Raw genomic sequence first — 26,856 nt, 5'->3', positions numbered from 1 at the left:
CTTAAGAAGCTGCAAAATAGTGAATGTAACTGGACAAAAAAAAGAGCAAAAAGTGAACCAATGAATGAATGGATGAACTGACCAGTAAAATAAGCCATACATGTATATATTTATAATCACTTTCTGATCCACAGTTAATGACATCACTCCTTTTCCTTTACTCTAGCGGTAGCTTTCCATAGCAAATCCTGATATTGGTGTCTTCTGTCCTAATCTACATCACCTGTCGTCTACCTTGTCATACTTACTCATCTGCCAGATTATTTCATTCTTCCATTGGAAAATGCTCAGCAACTCCCAGTGATATGATACACAATGTGATTCAGACAGACATGCTCTGACCTTCTGTCTTGTATTATAAAGATGCTCATCACCTGGAATGGAATGAGATAACCTCTCAAGCTATCTTTTATGGTTTCTCTAATTCATCACTAGTCTGATTTGTTCTATAAGCTCTTTCTTTGTGCAAGCAGATTACCTAGACCTATTTTTATTTTCTGTTCATGACCACCATGACTTCTTCCAATTATTCTCTATATCATGACAGGTGAGCTTTAACCTTCACCATTCACTGGCCTATTCTCTGCACTATTTTATTTTATTTTATTTATTTTAATTTTATACAGTTTAGGCTCCTTGTGAACTCACTATGTAGCGCAGGATGACCCTTAACTCACAGCAATCCTCCTGCCTCAGCCTCCCAAGTACTGATCAGGGTCACAGATACACACCACCACACACAGTTTCTCTGTACACTTCTTAAGTCAACTTCTAAGAAGGAATCTCACTGGCTCAGTTCAAATATTTGCACAAAGCCCTGGATTGGTATCCCTACTTCTCTTCTTTATTCTTTGAGCATGGAAGGGACGTGCGGTTTAATGGGTAAGAAAGATTGCCTAAGGTCCACTCCATTAACAGCTATGGACCAGTTATTATCTGAGGATTGTTTGTGGAATGAAAGTAGTTCTGAAGCAAATCTGCATAGCTAGTTATTGCTACCTGTGAGTTCTTGTGCAAGTTTCTTAATCTCTTGTTTCCATACCTTCCTCATTTGTATACTGGGGTTGCTAACAGAACCAAACTTATGAATTGTTGCAAGCATTACGTCTCTGCCTCTCTCTCTGTCTCTCTGCCTCTGTCTCTGTCTCTGTCTCTGTCTCTGTCTCTCTCTCTCTCTCTCCATATATAACCTGGTTAGAATTTTAGCTGGCTCCTAAAAAGAGCTATAATAGGCTGAAGTACTTACTATTATCTAAGGCTGTCAAGACCCAAATTAAATGAAGCCTTCAAGGGCCGGGGATTTAGCTCAGCGGCAAAGCGCCTGCCTGGCAAGCGCAAGGTCGTGAGTTCGGTTCCCGGTACCGGAGAAAAACCAAAAAACAACAACAACAACAAAAAAAAATAAATGAAGTCTTCAACCAAAATTTATCCACACTCCACTAAGCCCATCCCCTGAAAAGTTAGAGTGACTATTCCTCCTTCTCCTCTGAGATTGACCCCCTTTATTTTCCTCTCTGCTTTTCTCTCCTCCATATTCTTATATGTTTCACTCACCTGAGAATGACACAATATCACAAATGTGCTCAATTAACTCTTCTTGAGGGGAATTTCTAGCTTTTGATTATGCATTTTTGAAAAATGTGTTTTCTTTCACTGTTCTCCAAAGACATGTATCATAACAAAGAATGCAGTAAGCTCTTGCACTTTTCTTATACCTTGCAAACATCTATTCTGAACATGTAGGTCAGTTTTTCATTTGTTCCTTGAGCTTTCACTATTAAAAGTATAAGTCTACTTCCTTATTTATTAGCCAAAGATAGAGTTAATGGTCACAGAAAATACCAGCAAATTCTGATGTTCCAATTCACTGTGTTTCTATATCATATATAATTATTTTATTAAAGACTTGCAACTGCTTAATTTAGATAATTGAAATAAAATGTCCAATTCAGTGTTCAAAGGATTAATTACTTGCATGTGAGCACAAAGGAGAATATTAACTCTAATACAGCTGATGATTTGTAAATACTCATTAAACTTCATCTGTAATAATAATCAGTTTTATTTTGTCATATGAAATACTTTTTAAAGCAAGCTTAGTTTCCAATGTAATTAATCTTTTAGAAAGATGAAAGTGAACTGGTCAGATGATGTACACTGTTTAAAATGCAAGCTCTAATAAAGGGAAAAAAGATTCTTCAAGGTAGAACCAACCCATTTTATGCCTAGTAATGATCAACATGTAGATTCTGATCACTCTCTCTTTTAAAGCACAACATATATTTTGGATTCAGACTGGAAACATACATCTCCACTCCTTTGGGTTATCATATATTGTGAAGGAGTTTCAATGTCCAGAGATGCACTGTACTTCTAACTGTCAAGGTTTTTTGAAAAAAATCCCCAAATGTTTCCCTATCCAATTCAAGACTCCATTTGTTGATTAAAACATGAATTCTTATATGACAGATGAGAATGAAGAGGCATCTCAGAAAGAGGAAATAGCATTGTGCAAAGTAAGAGAAAACTTTCATACGGCTCAAGACATCAGTGCCGTATAAATTAATCCAGTCAGTGCTTTTTGACACTGAAATAAACTTCACAGAAAAAAGCTGTGACTCTGTTTACAGTAAACTGAAAAGTGGCAATTCCAGGGACAGTGGGGAAATCCGCAGCAGGGCTGGAACGCAGGCTGTGTCAGGAGCCAAGCCAGGAGTCGCGCAGCACCGGGTCATTTCCACAGCCGGTCTCACACCCTGCCGTGAGAACATCTGGACTCTGCCCTCACACACCTAGACCCTCAATGCCGCACGGCCAGGTGCACCACACCACCGCTGCTGCAAGCGGGGACCCCCACTGTCCCTCCAGCACCCTCCTCTGAGCAGTGTCCCCCGTAAAGCCTGCACTGCAAAGCCTGTGTTTCACAAGTTGAAAGATAAATATTATTTTAATATATTCAATGAATTCCAAGTCATCTCTATAAACTATTATGAATTTTGAAGTAAATATTATAATGTTAAGTAATATTCAGCACACATGGGGCGGGTATATGGCTATTTGTAAGACTTCTCCCATTTTCATTATATGTAGCTAAAGAAAGAACCTAAAAATGATCCAGGGGGGAAGAAAAGCAATGATATTTTTAATTGGGGTTTTCCAGCAGGGAATACAATCAAGATAATTCAGGAAGGAAGATAATTGGTAATTCTATAAGTAAAAGATTTATAACTTAATAATGATCAATTCAACACAGAAGTGGTAATCCTTTAAATGTGTGAATTTTCTTTAAATATGTAAGTACAGCCTTACTGCGGTGGTTTATGCCTGTAATCTCAGCACTCAGAGGCGGATGCAGGAGGATCCTCAATAGTTTGAAGACAGCCTAGGTTACAGAGTGGGTTCACAGGAGCTGGGGATTTAGCTCAGCGGCACAGCGCGTACCTGGAAAGCGCAAGGTCGTGAGTTCGATTCCTGGTACCGGGAAAAAACAAAAAAACAAAACAAAAAAAAGACCTTGCCAGAATTAACAAACTAATTAATTATTAAATATTTAAGTATGTCGTGCATTAAGATATTTGATATATACAAATGTTTAAAAAGGAAGCAATTCAATTTTGGAATAGTGACTTTGAGGCCATAATATTCATATCAATAAGATGTATTCTGTATTATTTTTTCCAGTAGTGATGAAAAACTTAGGGGAATGTCCTCCTACGTGACCAAGAAAAACCGTGTCAGCCAGCTGCTGTGTCTGAAAAGTTAGTCTGGAAATTCAGAGCAGCCATCGGACACTTGGACATCACATACTGCATCTCAGAGTCCAGATTTACTGAACTGTGCTATGATTCGTAAATGCTCCTGTGCTATTTGTTCACTATTTCATAATGAGCATTATGAGTGCAGTTCTAACATTAACACTGATTGGTTTTCGTTTCCATTCACAGTTGAGGTATAAGGACAAGAGCAAGGCTGTGTGCTAGAACTTCACTTCCTCACTGGAGAGGTTCAACATAAGTACTAACTACCCTGCTTAACTTGACAAGAGTTTTTGAATACTAAAAGAGCATTTCTTCCATCTTTTACATTCTATTCACATTTTAAAATACACAGAGCCCACATTCTTTTAAATTTAGACTTAACTACTAACATTTAAACACATTATCTATAATTTGAGAATTTGAATTCAAATTTGTAAGTTTATCAAGATATTTCTAGTAGGTGCATATATCCAGTTTGCACATGGATTAAGATGTGAGCCTATTTTTCCTTCTTCTTTCACTAAATAAGTTTAAATGAGATAAATGGTTACAAAGATATTCTATAATGATATTTTATGTATTTATAAACAAAGCAAGATATTATTTTATAATAGACAGTTTATCTGCCACTTTATTAAAAAGTTTTGAGATGAGAGAAATGAATCCACAATAAGCAAGTAAAGCTGCAATTCTGGATTTCTTTCTGGTCAGAGTGTTTTTATTTTTTTTATTTTTTTTTTTTGGTTTTTCTCCGGTACCGGGAACCGAACTCACGACCTTGCGCTTGCCAGGCAGGCGCTTTTGCCACTGAGCTAAATCCCCAGCCCCCGGTCAGAGTGTTTTTAAAGCTAATGAATATATAGATAAAGGTACAGTATTTTCAATTAAGTAATAAAGATTCAAAATTTAGAATAAAAAATGCACATGCACACATGTGAACTGAATTTCCATATGATGCAAATATTAATTTATTTTACATGAATACCAAAAGATGCTAAATTTATTTTCTATAGCACAAATCAACTCACAGTTCAAATAAATGAGATGTACACCAAAATAACTAATATCGTGTAAAATTTCCTATGTTTTACCAGCAAATTAAACCAAAGCATCTAATTAGTCCTGTATGTTTAAATGGAGAAAACCAGATTTAATTATTTGCTTTCTAGCTTTTTATTTTTGCAAGACATGGCTAATTAAAAGTTGTGATATACTCTGCCAATAAAATCCAGCAGACTGCACTTTGGAAACAGGTAATTAAGGTAAAATATAAGACACACAAAATTCTATTTTGAGCTTTTCATCAATCAGACATAGAAAGTAAGATAAATATTTGAATCAAATGATAATTTAAAAATACACATGCTATTTGAAATTTTAAAAAATTAAGACCAAATTGCTTCATTATTTAACAGATGTAGCACTGTTAAATGCTAACTCACAGAGAAAAATTCTGTCAGATGGTATGAAAGGCAATCATACTGAAGCAAAGCAATTTGAAATCATTATCCAAATTCGTACCTAAATTACATACATTATCCCAAACTCATGCCTGAAATGCACGCTTAAAAACAGCAAACATGAACAATACGTGGTGACTGTAGGTAATAATACACGCTATTCTTGCAACATGTTAAGAAAGTGGATGTATAGCATTTCATCACAAAAGTGACAGCTAAATGAAGTAGGGCATATTCATTAGCTAGATTTAGTCAGTCACAATGTATGCATACCTTAAAACATCATGTTATATGTGGTAAATTCATATAATTTTATCTGTCAATTTAAAGCCTACATAAACAATAAAAAGTATGTTAACAGCATCAGAAAGAATAATATAAATATATTTTCTATTTCCTAGGCCACAGTTTAAAGCAATGGCAAAATATAGAAAAACACCGTAATACGCATATGCTTGGATTTTCCAAGATACCAATATCTGAACTTTCTTCCAATCTGGAAGGATACATCCTTCATTGGAATTGTCATAGGAGGTAATGTTTTGAATTCAAAAACATGAAAGCCAAAGAATGAAATATCACCTTCCTTACAACTATACATTACAGTTAGAGGCATGGTTTATGGTTAGATATCTGATACTATTTTAGAAATCTTGGTGGTGAGGGGAAGAGATGAACAGAACTCTGCGGCAGTGTCCTCCTGTGGCTGTAGAAATGTCCAATTATCAGTTGTTAATAGAGCTGTGACTACAGCCATCCGAGCTTTATCAGCATCTGCTAATGCCTTAAGCTTGATTTTACAAATATTTCATTGGTTACAATACTTAACGCATAGCCACCAAAAGTTCATTTTGAACTTGGAGTTGTTTTCTCTTGCTTAAAGCAAAACATTCATGTACATTTAAGAAGAAGAAAGTAAAAGTCTGTGTATAGCAAATGAAAGCTAATGCTAAAAGAACATTACAACAAAATAAATAATGTGCTTCAAGAATAGCAGAGAAACATAAATAGAAAAGGCTAGGGAGTCCTACAAAATGACCTGACACATAGCAAACATAGCAAGACTGTGTTAACAACCTTATGATTAATCCATAAAAATTTTTTTGAAATAGATGTAATACTACACATTATTTAAAGAAAAAGAAAAAAGTGAGGGGGAGAGATAGAAGGTTTGATAGTCTTCAGAGAAAAATAATAAAGGGCATGTGGCATTGCTTTGGAAGGGGAAAAATTTTAAATGACAGTAGAGCAAAGCTGAAATCAGGTTACCATATGTTCACAAAACTGTTTGAAAATAGAAAGCCAAAAGAAAGAAATGCAGGTAACTTAGTAGGTTTAATAAGGAGTCAATACTCTATACATTGTAGAGTAGGAAGCCAGAGATAAACTTTATCGGACCTAAGTCGCAAATGAAAATAACACCTTTGACAGTAAATTGCAGAGGCAGAAGCTGAATGGCTGAGAAGAATAGCATTTTGATGATTATCTTGTGATGCGATAGTTACACAACTAGTTCTAGAAGAAACACCCTCCAGGACAATCTAGCAGGTGACACAGGAGGGCAATCTGGGAAGAACTACATAAAGAAGCAGCAAATTTTATAGACAAATGTATATGCCAGTCCTAAGAGAGATGCATAAAATATCACTTTATGTTCTAGCTTGAGGTGTCAAGTGAAATGACAATTTTTCTTTCAGTTAGCAGAATGTTCTCCAAGTAGGAAATCTGCTGGGAGAATTTAGCCTCATCTTGTGTAGCTGGAGAATACAACAGATAACTCAATCAAATTTGCAGTATAAGCAGACACTATAATAAAAGGGACACAAAATATGAGTGTGCAGTGGTGAGGATGGAATTGGATTTATCACTAAGTCAGCAGGCTTGAATCGTGGGATATGATGGATTCTAGTCACTTAGGCCTCATGGTATACCTCATATACTTGCTGTTTCACTAGATAAAACCTTTTGTTCACACAGAAATAAGGGAAAAAATAATAATCTCACAGTGGAACTCAAAAGAATAAGACTCAGACATGTGCAGTGGAGCATGTCTGTAATCGCAGCTACTCAGTAGGCTGAGGCAGCAGGTTTACAAATTTCAGGCGATCTTGGGCAACTTAGAAAGACCCTGTCTCAAAATGGGAAAAGTAAAGAAGAGCTAGAGATATAGCTCAGTAGGAGAGTGCTCCTGATTTCAATCTTCAGTAACATACACACACACACACACACACACACACACACAACTCATCAAGTATTACTAAAATCTGAAAGCTGGAGAAATTATTTCTTTTCTTATTTTCAATGTTATACTCTGTCACATGTCAATTTTTGTATTTGAAGCATTAAACTTCATAAACAGAGTCCCTGACACAAGTTTACTGTACATTCTGATTGAATACTTTATCCTGATATTTAATGTACAAGGTCATGCTTGGATACTACTTCCATAAATATCTATCAGTCTATGAGTATCTGCCATAGGTTAACCAATCTATGATTTAAAATAATAGAGAATTGCATTCTGTCATACTTAGAATCCCTCACTCTTAGTTAAGCAGACAATAAGGTCGATAAGTAGATATGGTTCACACTATCTTCAAAGTTTGAGGGAATTTTTGAAAGAAAGTATTTTGTTTTTATTTGTACTTTGGGTGTAGACAAGAAAATTTCAAGAAACAGAACTGTATGTGTGAAAGCTTCAAAGGAAAAATAAAAAAGCTAGAGGCACACCAAAGAGTAAACGGGAGAGACAGAGAAAGATAAATAAAGGGAAACAGCCTGAGATAAGTAATTTGAGGTAAAACTTCACAAATGAGTCATGGCGAACCTTCCAGAGCTTTCAGTACTACAAACAGCCTACTGCAGCTTGCATGCCATAGGTTCGCCACGACTGTAATAGATTTATTGAAGGATTTGAATTCTATCTTAAGTACAATGAGAAAAGATTGAGAAGTAGAAAATAGTGGTTATATATGAAAAATAATAGTGGAGAATATAAATAAAATCAGAATACTAGAAATAATTTTGCCATGGTCAAAGAAAGATAATGACAGCTAGAATTGGGTAGCGAATGTGAAGTCAGAAAGTGAATAGATAAAAAGTACAAGGATTTACTCAGGAATTTCATGTGCTAGTTCAAGGAGAGGGACAAATAATGGCAGATAATAACAGGACTTCTGGCTTGACCAACTAAGTGGGCAGGAGTGTCAGTAGTACAGGAATATCAGGAACTCAGTATTGAAATGGAAAATCTTACATGACTGTGATTCATAGGAACAGGAACATAAGAAGACAGCTGGATACACAGGACTGTCATAGCCTGGAACTTGCTAAGGAGTCATGACATCTAAGTCTAATATGGTACCCTGGTAAAGCAAAAGGAAAGTCAGTTAACAACTAAAGAAATCTGAAGGCAGTTTGGGCTTCTTTTAATCCAAATGTATCAATATTATTTCACTAATTGCAATACCTTTAACATAGTGATAGAAGATGTGAACAAGTGGAAAATCAGTGTAGACCTCATAAGAACTGTTCATAGAACATTGCAACTTTTCTGTAAAGGGAAAACTTCTGAGACATAAGATGTATTTGAAATTTACATAAAAGAGGACATTATCCTCGGAAAGTAAAAACTGCACTCTCAGAAATTTGGAAGAATAAAGCATGTATTTTAGAAAGGATATTCCGATTGTACACAAAGCAGTAAGGCTGTTGTGTAAAATTTAAATACAGCCGAAAGCTAACTCTTTTTACCAAAAATTCTTTCATCCTCTAAATATATTAGATATACATTCTTTTGAAGAGATGTGTCAGCAACTTCTGCTTCTTAAATAAATTATTCCCAAACACAATGACTTTCTTTGTAGTTCTCCTCTGTTGCTGATTCCCTTTACCATTTTAATGAAGAATGTGCTGTTATTGCTTTTACTTATGTCACTGCTTTTCAAAACAATATGTTGCATTATTACAGTCCCCAAATAACTAGCAAGAAAAATATTCCCATTTCACTAAGGAAATACCACCACGCAAGGTATGCACTTTCTTTAATTACCTGAAGAAAGCATTTTACCTAAACAAGTCAGCTTACCACTTTCTGTTAAAAAATAATGCTACAAAACTTGCCTATTGGTATAATGTCTACACAGATACATATAAAGGGTACTCTCTTACCCATATAGAGCTTAAAATGCATTTATTTTTGATCTGCTAAGTTTAAAATGTCAGCTATGAATGAAAAAATATGGAGCAAAAAGAAAAAATGTGTCTTTATGATTAAATATTGCTATGTGTTTTGTATATACATAATTAAAACCAAATATAATTTTTGAAAGTGAATACTTGGGTACATACAAGAATTCCAAATTAGTTGCTGATTATTTTACTTGCACTGATTTTTTTCTCTTGCTCACCCAGTGAAATACTAAAATAAATATTACAGGAAGTGAGGCTTGGTTTTTACCAAGACTCCAACATTTGTCAAAGTAATGTAGGATTAAACATTTGGTAAACTCTGAATGGTTTATAAAAGGTAATGAAGAACTGTATTTTCACCCCTGTGGGTTGTGGCTAAGCAGATGAATAGCAAAATTGCTTAAGACATTTTTAGATCAGCTTTCATAAAAGCAGAAATGAAACAAAATTGAAATGTTCAAAAAGGGTTACATTTCCACATGCAGCTTCTGGTCATTAAAGGAAAATCCAGCTCCTGTTTCTGCTACAGAGCAGCATAGGAAGACTCAGCAGAGCTTTTAAAAGTTAATTCCCCTTTTAAGCTTTCACTTTGCCAGCCCAAGCCTTAAGCACCCACCTCTACTTCTAAAGCCATTTTCCCCTTTTTAAGATATAATAACATTAAACTAGATTATCAGATCTTCAAATTTCCTAATGTGGATGTTTCTAAAGAGGGTGTGATTAGAGGACATTTTCGCAATCCACCACCATTTGTCCAATAAACATGGTAGCAATTCCAGTTTTCTTTTTACACATATATAATAGTACAAAATGCAGAAGTAGGAGAGAAAAAGAGCTGATGTAAAATGGCACTGATTAGCATTATCAAGAATGCCTGAACTCTGCTTTTAAATAAATCCTATTGATGGTTTAATTCTATTTTCAATTACCATTTTAGATTCATCACAAGGAGTTAGGACCCTGAAGATCTCTATACTTGTGCTGTTCCAAATTGCTTTCAATTCTGGGAACAAGGATGAAGTTTTTACCCTCTGAGCTTTTTATATACTCTTCCTCTGTCTTCTCTTCCTGCTAAATCTTATTTATCATGCAAATATTGGCTCAAAAACCTCAGCCATTCTTGATCCCCAAATTTGGGTTATATGGTCTTTTTGTGCAGGTCTCACAGAACATAGCACTTCCATTATTAGGGTACATACACTGTTGTGAAATTGCCTGCATAGAAAACCCTATGAATACATGAAATAGAGAGATATTAAAGAAGTGGTAGGCCTACAACATTTACTGTTTTGGTATATGCATTATTTATTTTAAGCCTCCTTTTTCTATAGATTATTTTTTCCTTTAATTTCAGATGAAACTGATTCATTAGACTGGCAAATTTACACTATTAACAGTTTCTCACAGGCAATGGTCATTCCTATAAATTTAACTATTGCAATGTGTTTTAGAATAAAATATGTTTTTTTCCCTGAGAAATTGTGTTTGTCCTTTATCTTCTGGATAAAGTACAGGAGTATGAGGAGGAGGAGGAGAAGACAAATAGCTATTCTTTTTATCTCCCTCTGTTGATATATTTTCAGTGTTAAACAAGAATTTATTTAAAGAATGAAAAGTTAATGATTGCACAAGTATTCGTGCCTGTCCTGGACTTTCTGCACCTTCAAACAATACAACACACTTGCCTGATGACTTAAAATCTTCAGTGGTGGATCACATGACAGAAAATAGCAGAACAAGATCCTAAACAAGCTTTAAAATTCATTATGAGAAACATTCAAAAGCATCCTACTCAGAAACACAATGTCAAGCATAGATAGTATTGTACTTAAATTATAAATTCTATTATGATAATTGGAATGTGTTTTTACTTATGCAAATTTGCAGTGACAGTTTTATTCCCCTATTTTCTGGAATTCTAAAATGGAAAATTCATTTTGAATCCAGAAATGACAGGAATGACTTTTATTTATTAACCGACACTCTCTTTTGCTTTTATGTCTTTGAGTCACATATTCTAGCTCACGGTCTTGCTTTATCTGCCCAGCAGAAAAACACATTTTCAAAACAAATAAATAGTGGTTTCATAAAAATGCAAATAGGAGCAGATATCTCGCTGACTAAGAACCATCCTGTGGCTCTGCATTGTTCTTGGTCTCAATTCCAGTTATTTTGAACCAGCTTAAACCTTGCCTTCCTCAGTTCATCTAATGCCAATTTTCTCTTTGCCTTCTAGATTTTAGCTATATTTCTCTCTTTCACTCAGACGTCGATGTCCCTTCTGGCCTGAGAACACGAGCAACCCCCCCTTCTCCTGGACTACCTCATGTACTGACTGAGCCTCACTTTAGTCACTTCTTGGCACAGGGACTCAGTACCCACTACCCACAACTTACAGGGGGACAGATTCATTTTGCCTCACATTTTTAGTCCGTGTTTTGTCGGCTCCGAGGCAGAAATGTAGTGATGCAAGAATCTGGAGGAAGAAAGCTGCTCATTTCATGGTGTCCAGGAAAAAGGGACCGAAGAGAGGAGTCATCGAGGGAGACACGCCCTTCCGGGTCACCTCCTAAGGGCACGTTTAACTGTGAAGTCATCAAAGCATTAACCCACTGATGAGTTCAGGGTCCCCATCAGCCAATCATCTTCCAAAAGCCCCATCTCTGAAAACGAGGCTTTTAGAGAACATTCTAGATCTAAACCATAACAGTGTTCTTTGTGTTATTATTTGATTTGAGACTTTGACCCGCATCTGTGTTTAAGTATTCTGACAACACAGGTCTGTTTTGTTTATTATCAAATTCATGATGTTTAGCCCAGGGCCCGGCCCTTGCAAAGCCTAGAAGTATTTACTGAATGTTTGAAAGCATGACTTAAGGGTGCAACAGAGTTGGAAAAGTAAAACTGGACTGAACATCATGAGTAGAAATGAGGATTGTGCATTTTCTTCAATAATATTTATAACTTGGGTTCATAATCTATTTTGTATTAAGTGTTATAGATGGCAAGAGGTTAGAATACAAGCTCAAGTTTTGCATATAGATAACCAGTTGCCAGTTGTCCCGGTACCACTTGTCAGAATGTTCCCAAGTTACCTTTTCCCATTATTTGCCTTTATACTTTCATTAAAAATAAGTTTTCCAAGTTTGTGTAGTTCTCTGAAATCTCTGTTCAATTTATCTATCTTGACAACAGTATTACTTTGTCATGAATACTGCATCTTTAAAACAAATAATAAAAACATGATTAGTTCTCTAATTTTCTTCTCATTTCACATTATTTTAGGTATACTAGGGCCTCTGTATTTCTATACAAAGTTTAGAATCATTTTGTCATTTTGTACAAAAATGTCGGCTGAGTGTTTGACGTAGATTGCCTTGAATCTGCATATCAATTTGGGAAAAATTGAGATCTTAACAACACTGAGCTTTCTCACCCATGAACAAGTTATTTATCTCTATTTGGGAATATTACAGTACCATTTTATAGACTTTATTATGCATCTGTTTCATCAGATTTCTTTCCCAATATTTACTATTTTATGAATTTTGAGTTCACATATGTGCTTACTGTCAGCATATAGAAACATTAATTTTCATAAAATAATTTTGTATACTGCATTGTCTGCAAACTCAACTATTAAAAACTCAACTATTTTAAGTAACTTTTTGTAGGTTCCATTGGATATTCTATATAACTATTCTGTAAATGTTTGACATGATTAAATCTTCAGGAATAAAAGTACTATATTTCCTAAAACAATCTAGTCTGTACCATTTTTCACATTCAAATTATTCCTCTAAGCTTTTAACCCTGAGAAAGTAAATCTAAGCTAGCATGTGTATTTCACAGGCATTTTATTGAGCTCTTTTAATTTGATACATGTATAAATGCTTTTTGACTATTGTCTAATATGTGATAAAATGTTTAATCACTGCTAAAAGTTATAAAATAACTCTCAGTTTACCTCATAACTAGATAGTAATGATGTTTTAAAATGGATATAGCTTCAGTGATAATAACATATAGCTCTGTTTTAATTTGTAGGTAAAAAGTGTTATAGACATAAATCTTAATTTATAAAAATAAAGCTCTTTTGAGTCACTATAGCAAAAACTAATACAATGATTTTAGCATTCATATAAGGCAAAAAATGATCCTCGTAACTCACTAGCAGGTAACTTCCCCCTACTCCTTACCTTAACTCTTTGGTAGGTATCTTGATAGTTATCTGTATGTTTTTGAAAAGAATAGAATTTACAGATTCATTAATGTGTAGCACTGTGTTCAACTATAATTCATGATAAGAATTTTATTTTCAAGCTTCCAGAAGTTATGCCTAACCTTCGCAATGTGACCAAAGGCATTTAGAGAGTTAGGAATTCTATTCCATAAGATAAGTTTCTAATATATACATCACTCTCTTCCTAAATTTCCTGAATGCTGTGTTGCAGTGGTTGTGCACCTTTGTATTCCTATAAAGAAAAAATCAGAATTTTCAAGAAGTCTCTTCTCCTGGTTCTTTGAAGTAAAGTCTATTTTATGAGATACTTCCACCTAACAAAATAAATTTTATGCATTTATCAATCTCATAGTCCAGGAAGGATCAACAAAAATGTAAGCAAATGAATGCATAAAGTGTGGCTTGTTAATAATGCAAAAAAGTACTAGCACCTACTTTACATTCATTTATTCATTAAATGTCTATTAAGATTGCAAAGTACTAGGATATTTTCTACATCTTAGAGAAAAAGTTGATGAGGAAAAGAAATAAAGATATTATTCTCAAGGAGTGACCTTCCAGAAGTGAAGACCTAGGAAGAGGAAATGCCATATTTTAGAAATTTATTGATAGTGAAAGCATAAATAAAACTGAAAAATCAGCCTTTAAACTGTTTGAGACGGCAGAGGAGATGTCACTTTACATACCACCACCAGGGAAGATATCATTGAAATAATGCTCTTGGAAAAATGAATTGAAGGAAGTGTTTTGAAGGAAATTTTTGGATATTTGAAGTACAAATGAGAGAGAGAGAGAGAGAAATTGAGGGTGTACACACATACATATTGGGATTTTTATTGCTGACACGACAAATCACCACAAATTTAGCAGCTTAAAAACACTGAAACACAGTACTATCTTATGGTTTGTAGGTGGAAAATCTGATCTGGGTCTCACTGGGGTAAATTAAAATATCACTATGGCTGGTTTTTTTCTTCAGAAGGCACTAGGGGAGAATCCATTTCTTTGCATTCACCCAGAGTCTCAAAACATTCCACAGCTCATGGTCCCCATCTTTCATCTTCAAAGCCAGGGGTTCATACATCCCCATGTTTCTCTTGTATCATACCTCTCTCTCCAACCAGAGCCAATAGAGCTTCTCCACTGGAAAACTCATGATTTCAGTGCATAATTCAGGACAGCTACTTGCATTTCAGCACATCCACACAATTCCTTTTGCCATGACTCCCTGCTAAATTGGAGAACAGTTATGTTGACCATTTTCAGAGTCAGCATCTAGGCAATGAGATCCCGGTACATATGCTGCATTTGAAGTGGATTTTGGACGTCACTGTACTGTTACAGAAACCCCATCCCTGCTGCTGTCTGCACCATGGGGTACAAGGAGTCATTTACGGGAGGAGTCTGCTCTGAAATGACCAGTGTGATGCCCTGTTAGACAACTGGGATGCTTTACATCAGGTAACAGAAAAGCTGTAAAAGTGAGAATGGAGTGCTGGAGGTGTGCTATCCCTTCTCATTAAATGACTATATATATTGCAACACTGATGTTCTCTTTTATTTGACCAAGGTTGTAAGAGAAAGCCATAAAATTTCCATGTTTTCACTTTCCCCATATCACCAATTCATAACAAGGCCCAAGTCCCTTAATTTACTCTGATCCTGAAAGCTATATTTGTCTTAACTTATAAACAATAGGAACTTGCTTATATTAGCATGTCCTCAGGTAAACTAATCTAGATGTTTCCTTGCAGATCTCCTTACTTGGACATAGGTATTTAGTTACTGTGCGATTCTGTGGGACTTGCTGCCTCTATCCCTTTCTGCCCTCAGCCCAGGTGCACACATCCCTGAAATCTGTCTGCTTGGTTCAGAGTCAGCATCTAGGCAAGCACTGGCCTCTCTGCAATTCTGCAGACTTTCTTAACTACAAAGTCCCTGATTTATGCAGCTGCTGTTTGTTTTGTTCCTCCTGTCCCTTAAAATGAGACAGATAAACTTTAACTTAGTGTTCATGGAAAAAAAATTGCAAACATCTTTTCTAAACTGAAAGATGTTTCTGTTCCAGAAACACAGTATCTTGGAGACATATATTCAAATACCTATACATTCTTTTCTATTCTATTCCCCTCAGTTTGTAACTCACACCTCAAATGGAAATTAGTAAATAAACAAAAAATACATTTTCTTTAGTGAAACCATTGCCCACTGATGGAGCATATCTCCAGTCCCGCTCTCTATCATGTAAGCATCAAAATTGATGATCTCATTTACTCTTACACGTTGGCACAGATTTTTGTTTAAACAACAGGAGTCTTTAATGAGTTATTTGTTGTAGTAAAATTTTGGAATCACATTTGCTATACATTTAATATGCTGATACCCATGCTTAGTAACATATTTATTCCTTTATTGTAATTTGGATAAAAATAGTTACCCAAACAGAATTGTATATAGTTATTCTGAGATAATCTAAGTAGTATAAAGGTAAAAGCAAAGAAAATTTTTGATATGTTCAGCCTAAGATTCATCCCAGAGTATGGTAGTAGAAAACCCTGCCCAAAGAACCATTTCAAAGACAAAAAATTGCCATGAAGATTTTTGCCTTTATACCTCTGGATACCTATGCTCAGTCTGATCTTTGTGTTTCTCCCATGACTTGTGTCATTGGGTAAATTCAGAGTCGCCTATTTTCTCTCCAGGAAACCTACAAATATTTCCACCTAATCCTTCTAGGACTCTGCAAAATTCAAGAAAAAAAAGTATCTTCCCAGTTCTCCTTACCTCAAATTTTATTTAAATCAGTCACTTATAATATCCAATTAGTTAAAATGAAAGATAATTTATTTGAACATCAGCAACATACACTGTGCTTGCCTATTCACTTCTTTCCTCCAAACAAAAGAATAGTATTTCATAATATATTACCACAGCCTTGTGGATCTTCTAATATGGAAATAGTAGGTATATGAGTGGGTTGCCTTTTTCTTTTGAGAGATCAACTTAAACATTGCGAAGTCCTTAATTACCCTCTCAAAGAAAACATGCACATCATGAGGTTTCTTTCTGACTTGATGCTTGAACAGAAGAAACATGAACAGAAGAAATGTCCCAAGCATTTCTCATCGACAGAATACAGCACTAGGTACTCATCATTTCTGCCTGTCCTTCACTTAGTCATTTTTAGAACACTGCTTCTGGACAGCAGCTTTTGTCACGTGTGTGTGTGTGTGCCTGTCTGGGTAGTGTGTTTTGCAAATCCCCTTGTCTTTCTGACTTAATTCAATGGTGTTTATGGAACTTAGTTTCTTTAAAAGTCATAAACCTACCACGGATATATTTAGTTGACTTTTTTTCTCCTCATATGTCCCACTATCCAATTATATATTTACAATCGTTGTGTAGAATAAATACTTCAAGAATTTCTTCTACCGTAAGACATTTCAAGACAACAGAATTTCTTCTACAATAAGACATTTCAAGACAACAATTGTTGTTGCTCTAAATGATCTCTGAGAGTGTTAAAAGGTCCCTCATTCTCCCAATATTGGCCAGTCCATCGAATCCATCTAATCCATTGAAGCTGTTGTAACGTAGAACAACTTTAAGGAAACACATACTCTCTGTTAAGGATGGTGCTGGCAACAGAATGAAGTTGTGGTATCCTTCTCTATTCCAAAGTAGGATACTGTTACTTGGCTGTGGCTCCCCAATCCCAGGAATCTTTTTTGTACAATAGATACTAAGAAAGGGAAAGAAATTTCTCAAAGGAAGGAACAACTGGGATGAGGAAAAGAAGAAAAAGAAAGAAGGAAGGGAATAGATAGATAGATAGACAGATAGCTGTGATAACGTATTGCTAATGTCTAATGGTTTATTTAAAGGAACAGTTAATGGAACAGCTAATGCTTAGTTCTTTGACCGATTTTATATCTGGTAACCTGAACAACTAATTTGAAGACAACAATATACAATATAACAACCATTAGTGAATTCCTACTCTGTATCATTTCTAATGTTTTTTTAATTTTTATTTTTTATTCTCTTTAATGGTTTGATCAGTCTTGCATTCTTACATCTGGTAATCTGAGCAACTCCATTGAAGATAACAATATATAACAACCACTGTTAATTTCTTATCATTTTGTTCTGAAACTCCATATCATTTTTATTGTTTTCTGCTTTGTTTTGTTTTTGTCTGTGTTGTTGGTATTTTGCTACTGTTCTTTTTTTATTATTACTCTTTTCAAAATAAAAATTTAGAAAAAGAGAAGTAAGACAAGGAATTGTGTTGGATAGCAGCCAAGCAGATAATTCACCTCAGCAGTTCTACCTGGGACGAAGTGGGGCGGCTTCCGGTTTGTTCTTCTCCCTCAAAGTCCTGTAGCTCAAGGGATGGTTCTCTCCCACTTGACTTCTCCAGTTCTCACACTTAACAGCAAAGTATGAGTTCCTTCCTACTGACATGCTTTTCTTAGAAACACAGCTATTAATTCTGTAAGAAAAATGATTAGGAACTAGATGAGGACGAATTTTACCTAATTTTATCTAATATATTCACTTAAAAATGTTTTTGAACCTTAGTTTTTTAAATTTTTCTCAAACTCCTCACTCATTTTTTTAACTAGAAAAAAATCAATCATAAGTGTAGTCTTTAATATATGTAAAACTAGATGTTCCTAAAAGTAGTGGATGAGAATTTCTGTATACGGGCCTCAGACATCCATTCAGAAACAAGTTCTGTTGCATAGTTAGAATTGAGAACCATACAACACTGTTCAATGGGGGTAGCATTTCCCCCATATGATCGTGATATTTGCAATGTCATTTAAATATATTCTGATGTTTACTGATAGACAAAAATACTGAAACTGAAAGCCTTTTGGAGATCTCTGTTGTGGCAGAAGCAAGGGACTTAGCATACGTCCATGACTAAGCAACTCAGAGTTTATCGCATCCTATGTCATTCAAGTAACACACGTTCCAAGTGCACCCTTTTCGAGTTGATGTATTATTTTAAGTTGTGCTGAAGCATCGCTGAGAAGATCACAAAACATACTCTAATCCATCCAGGTCTACCATGACAGATATGCACACCACACATATAGGTAAGTATAAATTAAATAAAAGCATTGTCAGTGTAATGTATATGACTGTCATAAAATCCATGCATAGAAAGTAAGGCATGCCTACAACTTTCACAAATTGAAGAGTTAAATCAAGAATAATAGCTAAGAAATGTAGTGAATCACAATATGGAGACATTCCAGCCTACAAAATAGAGAGAAATTAGGTGAAAAACAAGCTTACATCAGAGTGACCAAGGTAGTCTCTGCTATCAGAAGTTTGAGGCTAATCATAAACACCAACAAAAAATCCTGCTATAACTTAATCCCAGAAATGAATAGAGTTTTAAGACATTATACTGCAATTAAGCTAACAAGAATCCTAACATACAAGGGTATATCTGAATGGTACCATAATTGCTTTTTACTCTCTCAAACTCACTCATTTGGTTTATTCTTATCCACATAAACATTTTTATTAATATACCTGCCACCTTCTTTGAGAACATTAAGTCCAGGACACAAGATTCAGTATTAAATAGGAAAAAGGATGCAGAATGTACAGAATCTATGATTTTAATCTGTGTACCTGTGTACAAATCTGTAGGTCTTCAGCCCTCTGCTATTAAAGAATTCTGTTTGGAGGCAGAAGCAATGCATGAAATTTATTTATTGCCCGGATAAAACTTGCCTTGTGACCAGTCACACCTTTCTGACACTTCCCTATTCGTTATCCTCTTTCACTTCCTTCCCACTTTGGCCTTTGGAATGTTCTCTTCTTGAGAGAACAGTCATTTCAGAGGAAAGGCAGTATTCTGTGGCTAAAAAGATATTTTCTCATGATGAGTTAATAACCATGTTGGGGCTTTTTGGTATCAGTAGCTTTCCATCAGCTGTCTCAATATTTGAGGCTTGTGCTTCTGAAATGTAGCCTACAATATGTACCTCTGTGTGTGAAATCCCACCCCTATTCATGAACGCTGCCATGAGAATCTAATATTAAGTGAACTCAATCAGATACATGAGCTTAAACATCACATGATTTTTCATATATGAGAAACCCAACGTATAAATAAAGTTAAAAAGAAAAGCTAGATAGTAGGTGGATCTTTGACCTATGTGAAGGGAGCTGAGAGATGCAGGAAAAAGGCAAGGGAAAAACATTTTTCAAAAGGAAGGGGGTCAGGGAGTTCTGTATACACGTTCCACGTCCCTGAAAGGAATATGATCATCATATATTTAAATATAGATCCAAGAGATGAAAGGACAGGAGGGGGCAGAGAATACAGGTTAGAAAGACTAAGAAATGTCATGTACATATAACAATTCCCCACGATGAGGGTAATCAATATGTACTATAAACATGTACCGGAAACAAACAACAAAATAAAAACTGCTTCAGATATTTTTCAGTTCAAGAGGTCATGAAAGGGCTGGGGATTTAGCTCAGCGGCAAAGCGCCTGCCTGGCAAGCGCAAGGTCGTGAGTTCGGTTCCCGGTACCGGAGAAAAACCAAAAAAAAAAAAAAAAAAAAAAAAAAGAGGTCATGAAATAAATGTAATAGCTTTAAAAATGGGACAAAAATAGTATAAAAATGAAAATAGATTCTATTTATTTCTCCAACTACTTTCAAAACTCATACTTTTTTCTTTTTGCTTTCTGTGTCCTCATACTAGCTTCTTTATTAGTACGCCTGCTATCTACTTTGACCTGTAAACATCTAAGAGCTAGGGACTCCACACTAATCATTCTGTTTACTTAGAATTCAGGACAATCAATACCTAACATATAATAGCCATTAAATAAATGTTTAATAATAGAAAATAAATGAATTTAAGTTCCTCTGAGAAAGAAACAATCCACTCTTTCTTACAGGGCTCATTATGCTTATAGGATCTAGGAGTACCCAGTACAGTAACAAAGAACATTGATTGCCATTAGATATCATCTTATTTAGATAATGAGCAAGCTTCCTCTTTCTGAACTAGAACACTTTTAATAGCACACAGTGAAGACTGAAATAACATTCATGGTAATTTGTTAATGAACACACTAAAGGAGGAAAGTAATTACACACAAATGAAGAAGATACAGGAGGAGGTGGAGAAAGAAAAATACAGACCTTTTTGTTCTTGCTTTTGCTTCTCTCAGTGTTCTGTTTCTAAACAAGGGAGTCACAAATTAGGTGTTTGCCTGGCGTGTTGCTCAGAAAGATCTTGCGGTTTTAAATAACTTGTTTTATAATTCATCATTAGAGACTATTGACTGTCCTTTCTTTCATTACTCTTGAACTTTAAGCACCATATAAATCGATGCTGATCGTTTATCCCAACATCTGTGTAATTGTGCAGGAGGTGAGAGTCGTAGTTGGGCATGACAGTCTTGTATAATGATATCATTAAAATGGAAGACTATTGAGACAGAGCAGGTGTTTTCCCAATGGATGTTTCTGATAAGAAAAAGATCACTTCTGTGTTATTCAAGTAAGCCATTGCAATAACTAGGAAGATGGTAGCTTAGAAAACCATAAAGTTCACATTTAGGCAAATCCTTGACTACGACTTTGTTCACAAATTTTAAGGGCTATACTGAGTGGAGGGCTATGTATTACCTGGGATTCTCATAGATTTTCTTGTCTGACTGCTTAAGCACATTGGACTACTTTCATACACCTTGATTCTGTGTTAAAATGACCCTCAAAACCAAACTATTCTGAGTCCTGCACATCCATCCTCCCTTTAAATTCTACAGAAATTCTAAAGTTTTTTCAATACATAAATTTAGAAAAAAACCAGGGAGTCATTAGTAGATCATTTTGCTTACACTAAAACCAAAGTGTTGTTTTTATGACAAAACATCCATTGAGATCCGTAACAATATCAGAATTAACAGACACCTTGATGTCCTTTTAAGAATTTCAGCTGATGATTTTAAATGAAGACAGAAATGTAACATGAGGTATAATTACTACTTGCTGCTACTCCTAGTCTAAAATCAATATATTGGCTATTATATCCCTGCATCTACCTCTCTAGCTAAGTTTGAAAATGATTGGATAAAATCTTCCAGTGACTTCTAGTAATATTAATAATATGCAACATTTCCAAAGGAGATATTCACGGTAGCTCCTGTTGAAGTGATTGAAATTGGTTTGACTTTCAAAACGGGTTTCCATTTGGCCTGAATCTCTGCGGTCTCAGATGCTTGGCAATCATTTCCCTACCTGTTTGGCTCAGTTTGAAGCTCCAACATCAAAACCTCAGTTGGAACAGGAGGAGGAAAAATACAGTCTGGCATCTTTAGATTTGGCCAACTCCCAATGCCAATGAGAACCCAAGGCCGTTATACTCTGTTGAGAGACACAGCTCCTGACAAACTTTAAAATCCACAACACATCGTGAACTTATCATGAGAAAGGAAATGCTCGCTTAAATTCCAAGGCAAACTGGAATAAATAACTGCATTTAAGTATTTTTTGTGGTCCCATTCAGCTCAGCAGACACTTCCTATACATATATTTTGTGCAAAATAATATGGTACTTTTTAGGGTACTTGAGCAGAAGTACAGACAAAACAAAATAAAGTCCAAATTGAGATATTAAGGTAGCTACAGCAGTACAAAGTCTCCTAGATAAAAATAGCAATAAAATATCCTGTATAATTTTATATTCCTTATGTTTATTGTTGTGTAAGAAGAAGTATAAAGCATCCCTGGAGAAGAATATTGAGAAATATCTGGAGAAGCAAGAGGAAGAGAAGGACGGATAATGCAGTATATACAGACTCATGCTGACAATTTTAAATCCAGTCAGCAGGTTTGAACTAGAGACAACGAAGAGTTGCTAGCTCTACTTTTTTGGGGGGTTAGAAGTTGAATGAAAATTTCAGGCTTATAATTTAGAAAAAAATAACCACACAGTGGTAGTCATGGGGGAACAAATGGGAGCAGAAGGAAAACAGGAGACAAGCCTGGAACTGAAATGACAGTAAAGAAAGAAAAAACGTCAACAGGGAACTATATGGGTCGAATTATTTCCATTCTGAAATCTTGAAAGGAAATCTTACCACATTTACATGTGCAACTATTACCTTGTCACATTTTAACAATGAAAGTGCGTCACTAACATTTTCTGAAATAATTTATCCTGCTATGTACAAAAATAATTTGCTTTCAGTATGAAATTTTACTTTCTACTCAGCCTTTGTATATTCACAGGTATTCTGAAGGTTGGAAAAATATTAGGACTGAGGAGGTATTTGGTGTCCAAATACACACACACTACATTTATTGTCTGTCAGAGATATTTTTAATGATCAGCTTTGGGTTTCAAACTAGTACCTAAAAGAAAACAATGACAATTTGAAACCATATACACATGAGAAAGACACCCACTAGCAGAGAACAAAAAGGCAACATAATGACACTAATTTAAATGATCGAGCAAACCAGACTACAAGTATAAACTTGGTAAATCGAGGCAGTAGAATTCAATAAGGCAGAAAGGAGTGCCTATATTCCACCATTACCTTACTGTCTCACACCTTAACCCTGCCTGGACAGAACACTTGGCAGAAAAGAAAAGGGAAAGTATTTCTAATCACAGTTCTTATCAGTTCTCTGGCATGACAGTTTTAAAATGTTTAATATTATAGGGTTGTAAAGCATAAGAAAATACGTCATGATTAAAGCAATCTTCCAAATAATTGCTTTCATTAATAAATCCACACCATGAATAAAATGCATGGACCATGGTAGCCCTCAGAGGAATTTATAATCACCAACTCTCAAACTTGATGTAAATCTAGAATTGTTTTCATTACACACATGTGCATGTATACATTTATATATACATATATTGCTATTTCCATGTCAAGTCCACTTTTTATAATCATTTCATAGACATCTATTTATCAACATCAGCAGATATTTAATAATATATTATTAATTTTTGAAAGTATATACATTGTGTAGTCTTTATACTCTTTTTCTCTATATATAAACTCTATCTCATATAGAATATGTATAGAACATATAGAATATGTATATAGTATATATAAAACACTATGTACATATTTGTGTATATATAGACTCACATAAATAGGTATATTATAAATTATACAAATACAGTCATCCCTCACTACATTGTAGTTCACTTATTGTGGCTTCACTGCATCGTAGCTTTTTAAAAAATATATATCTAATTCCATATTGCAGAGTTTTCACTACAGGTTGCCTCTTCATTTATTTAGATCTTAAAAAAAAAACCTCTCGTTGGAATTTTGTTACCTTAAACATATGGATCATCTACATGTATATAATTATACCTAATATCTTTTCTTTCATTGGAGCAATTGCAAATGTTCTACATGGGCTACAATCAAACACCCCAGAGATTGTGATAAAAGCTATTCTGGACCCATGATTGTTATTAGTATATGGTTTTTGTGTGTTGATTTTATATCTTACAATATTGCTCAACTGACTCGTTAGTTCAATAAGTTTATTTTTCATACTTCCTTCTGCATATTTCTTGGGATTATTTATATAAGTAATAATATCATTTACAAACAGAAATGGTTGTTTTACTTCCTTTCCAAACTATAGGCCCTTCATTTCTTTACTACTATTTTTATTAATTTTTTTAGTGTGGAATTATAGATAGGTAAATAAAGACTCCCAAATTTTTAATAATAATAGCTGTGCAACTTGATTTTCCTTAAAAGATAATTTATTTGAACAAAGTGATCTATAGAAAGTGTGAATATTTTCTGAACTGTTTTATTTCATAATGAAATAAAATCAGTACCAAAAATAATAAGTAAAATCGGTAATGCTTTCAGTTAGCTGATTTTCCTCAACTGTATCCAGAATGTTGTTACAAAGATGTTTTCTTTCACTAATAATTCTTAGAAACAAATCAGAATAAATAGGCAGATACATCTAACACTTGAACCTATTATGGTTTATAATCTTACTAAAGAGGCTTTTACTTAATCACATCAAGTAGAAATGAATAATCTTATTACCATGAATTATTATCATTAAGATTTTAGATCTAGTATGAAACTGAACTCTGCAAACACTTCTCTTGTGAATGACAGTAAGAAAAATAAAATCATATTTTAAAGAATTTAATTCTCCCTTATAATAATGTCTTCAGTCAGTAACAAATTTCATACCAGCCTAGTTTTGCCTTTATGCCTGGAGACCCTTTATTTCCAGTGGAAGCAGAGCTTCAGCCAGTAGATTTATTATTAATAGGTCTAGGGGAGCATCCTTAATGTGTGGTACATAAAACACTGGTCAAGAGAAATGTGCTAGGGGAAGAGTTTTAATTGATTAGTTTCATCCATCATAAAAGATATATGCAGTGTGACCACAAATACAGTGAATTCTTACATAAAAAAATTATTACAATAAAAGACATGTTGGCAATACTCTACCTCAAAACACTCCCCTCACTGCAAACCCATTTACCCTTATCCCATAATTCTGGCCACTTGCTGAAGCACTTCTGGAAGACCTCTTTTGTGAGTGTCTTTAGTTGCGCTGTCACAGCTGCCTCAATGTCCTAAATCAATTGAAAATATTTTGACTTTGGGGAAGAGCTAGAAGGGACACAATGCCAGAGCCAATGACTGCAGTGGGTGGGGATGTAATGTAACATTTGTATGAGCCCGTTTTTCTTTTAGATGGCACATGGCAGCAACCTTTGATGAATTTTTTATCACGCCACAATCAAACACCTCAGGGATTGTGATAAAATCTATTCTGGACCCATCAAACTTTCAATTTCCTATAAATTGCATCATGTGGGTCATTCTATAAAAGATGAAGAATATCTATCCAAAATGATATTAGAGTATGGTTGCTTTACTCAACTTGAAAATTAGGTGAGAATTCTTTTAATTTAAGAATATTTGCAGGTGCCCAAGAGGAGGGCCCCTGGCGCCCAGGTAGCCGCATGGTGGGGAGCACCGCCCTCGGGCCGGCCCCAGGCCTCCCAGGCGCCAAGGAAGCCACACAGTGGGGAGCGCCGGCCTCTGGCCAGACCTCAGCCTCATATGCGCCCAGGAGGAAGGCCCCCGACTCCCAGGAAGATGCGCGGTGGTGCGAGCCGGCCCTCAGGCCGGCCGCTGCCACGCAACTGAGAACTATTACGGCACAGAGAAGCAATGACACAATCGGACCACCACACACCTGCTGGGGAGGCCCGCCTGTGGACATGTGTGAATCATTCCGACATGGAGAAACCCTTGGGAATACATGCCACACAATGTGTCACTCTTGCCCCTGCCGTTGAGAATCAGAAAGGTCCAGAGTCAGGAGAGGAGCAGCTGCTGAACAAGGACTCAGAGAACATGAGAATATAGCCTAAGCCCAAAGAGTTGAAGGTCTAATGGACCAGGGTCACAAGAACCATTTGGAAGCTATAAACCAGGAGGACCTTGTGCAATACCTGGGGAGATCCCCTGGAAGCCATTTTTCCCCTGACAGTACAAGCTGAGGTGGAGGAGCACGGGGAACTCTGGAGAGGTCTGCAGCAAGATTCCTGCTGCCTGTGCTGACAGCTGGGGAGAGGACACTAACTGGTTGTGGCATCCCAATGCGATGGGAGGCTGGAGAGAAAAAGCTACAAAAAATGGCTTTCGTCCCAGATCGCTCACTTGAGATCTTAGTAGGAATTGCTTCCTCAGTATTCTATAGCCGTGATGAGGAGGAGGCCAAGGAGAGAAAACAAAGAGACTGAGAAAAAGCAGCTGCTTCTGCTGCAGCACTAAGAGAAACAGACCCAAAGTCTGACTCCCAGGGCCACAGGAAGAACTCGATGACTGCATTCATCTGCTACCACTGTTAAAAGCCAGGCCACCTAAAGAGGAACTGCCCTAAGAGGCCCCATGGGCCATCCCCTGAATGCAAAGGTAACCACTAGAGATCAGTCTGCCCTCTGAAGCAGAGGCCCCAGAGCTCAGACCCATTCTACCAGTTAGTCCAATAGGAATGAGGGGGCCCAGGGCATACATACCCTGCCTTCTCCCTCTGGCCAGACTGTCATCTCCATGGAGGAGCCCTGGGTAATCATGACTCTGGAGGAATAAGAAAACAGCCTGTTGCTAAACACAGGTGCAAGTCTTTC

General features: G+C 35.7%; 1 long non-coding RNA gene across 1 annotated transcript; it reads right to left on the bottom strand.

The window, feature by feature from the left end:
• Positions 1–254: 254 nt before the first annotated feature.
• Positions 255–11,935, bottom strand: LOC102010853. Its single transcript, XR_259168.2, has 3 exons — positions 11,806–11,935; positions 8,475–8,583; positions 255–374 (listed from the first exon to the last, which is right to left on the bottom strand). It is a non-coding gene; the product is annotated as an uncharacterized LOC102010853 (long non-coding RNA).
• Positions 11,936–26,856: the final 14,921 nt, after the last annotated feature.

This window comes from Chinchilla lanigera, unplaced genomic scaffold (assembly GCF_000276665.1).
Source record: "Chinchilla lanigera isolate Chin_1 unplaced genomic scaffold, ChiLan1.0 scaffold00002, whole genome shotgun sequence".
Lineage (NCBI taxonomy): Eukaryota > Metazoa > Chordata > Mammalia > Rodentia > Chinchillidae > Chinchilla > Chinchilla lanigera.
Note: the sequence above shows the minus strand (reverse complement) of the source record. Positions and strands in the feature narration are given on the sequence as shown.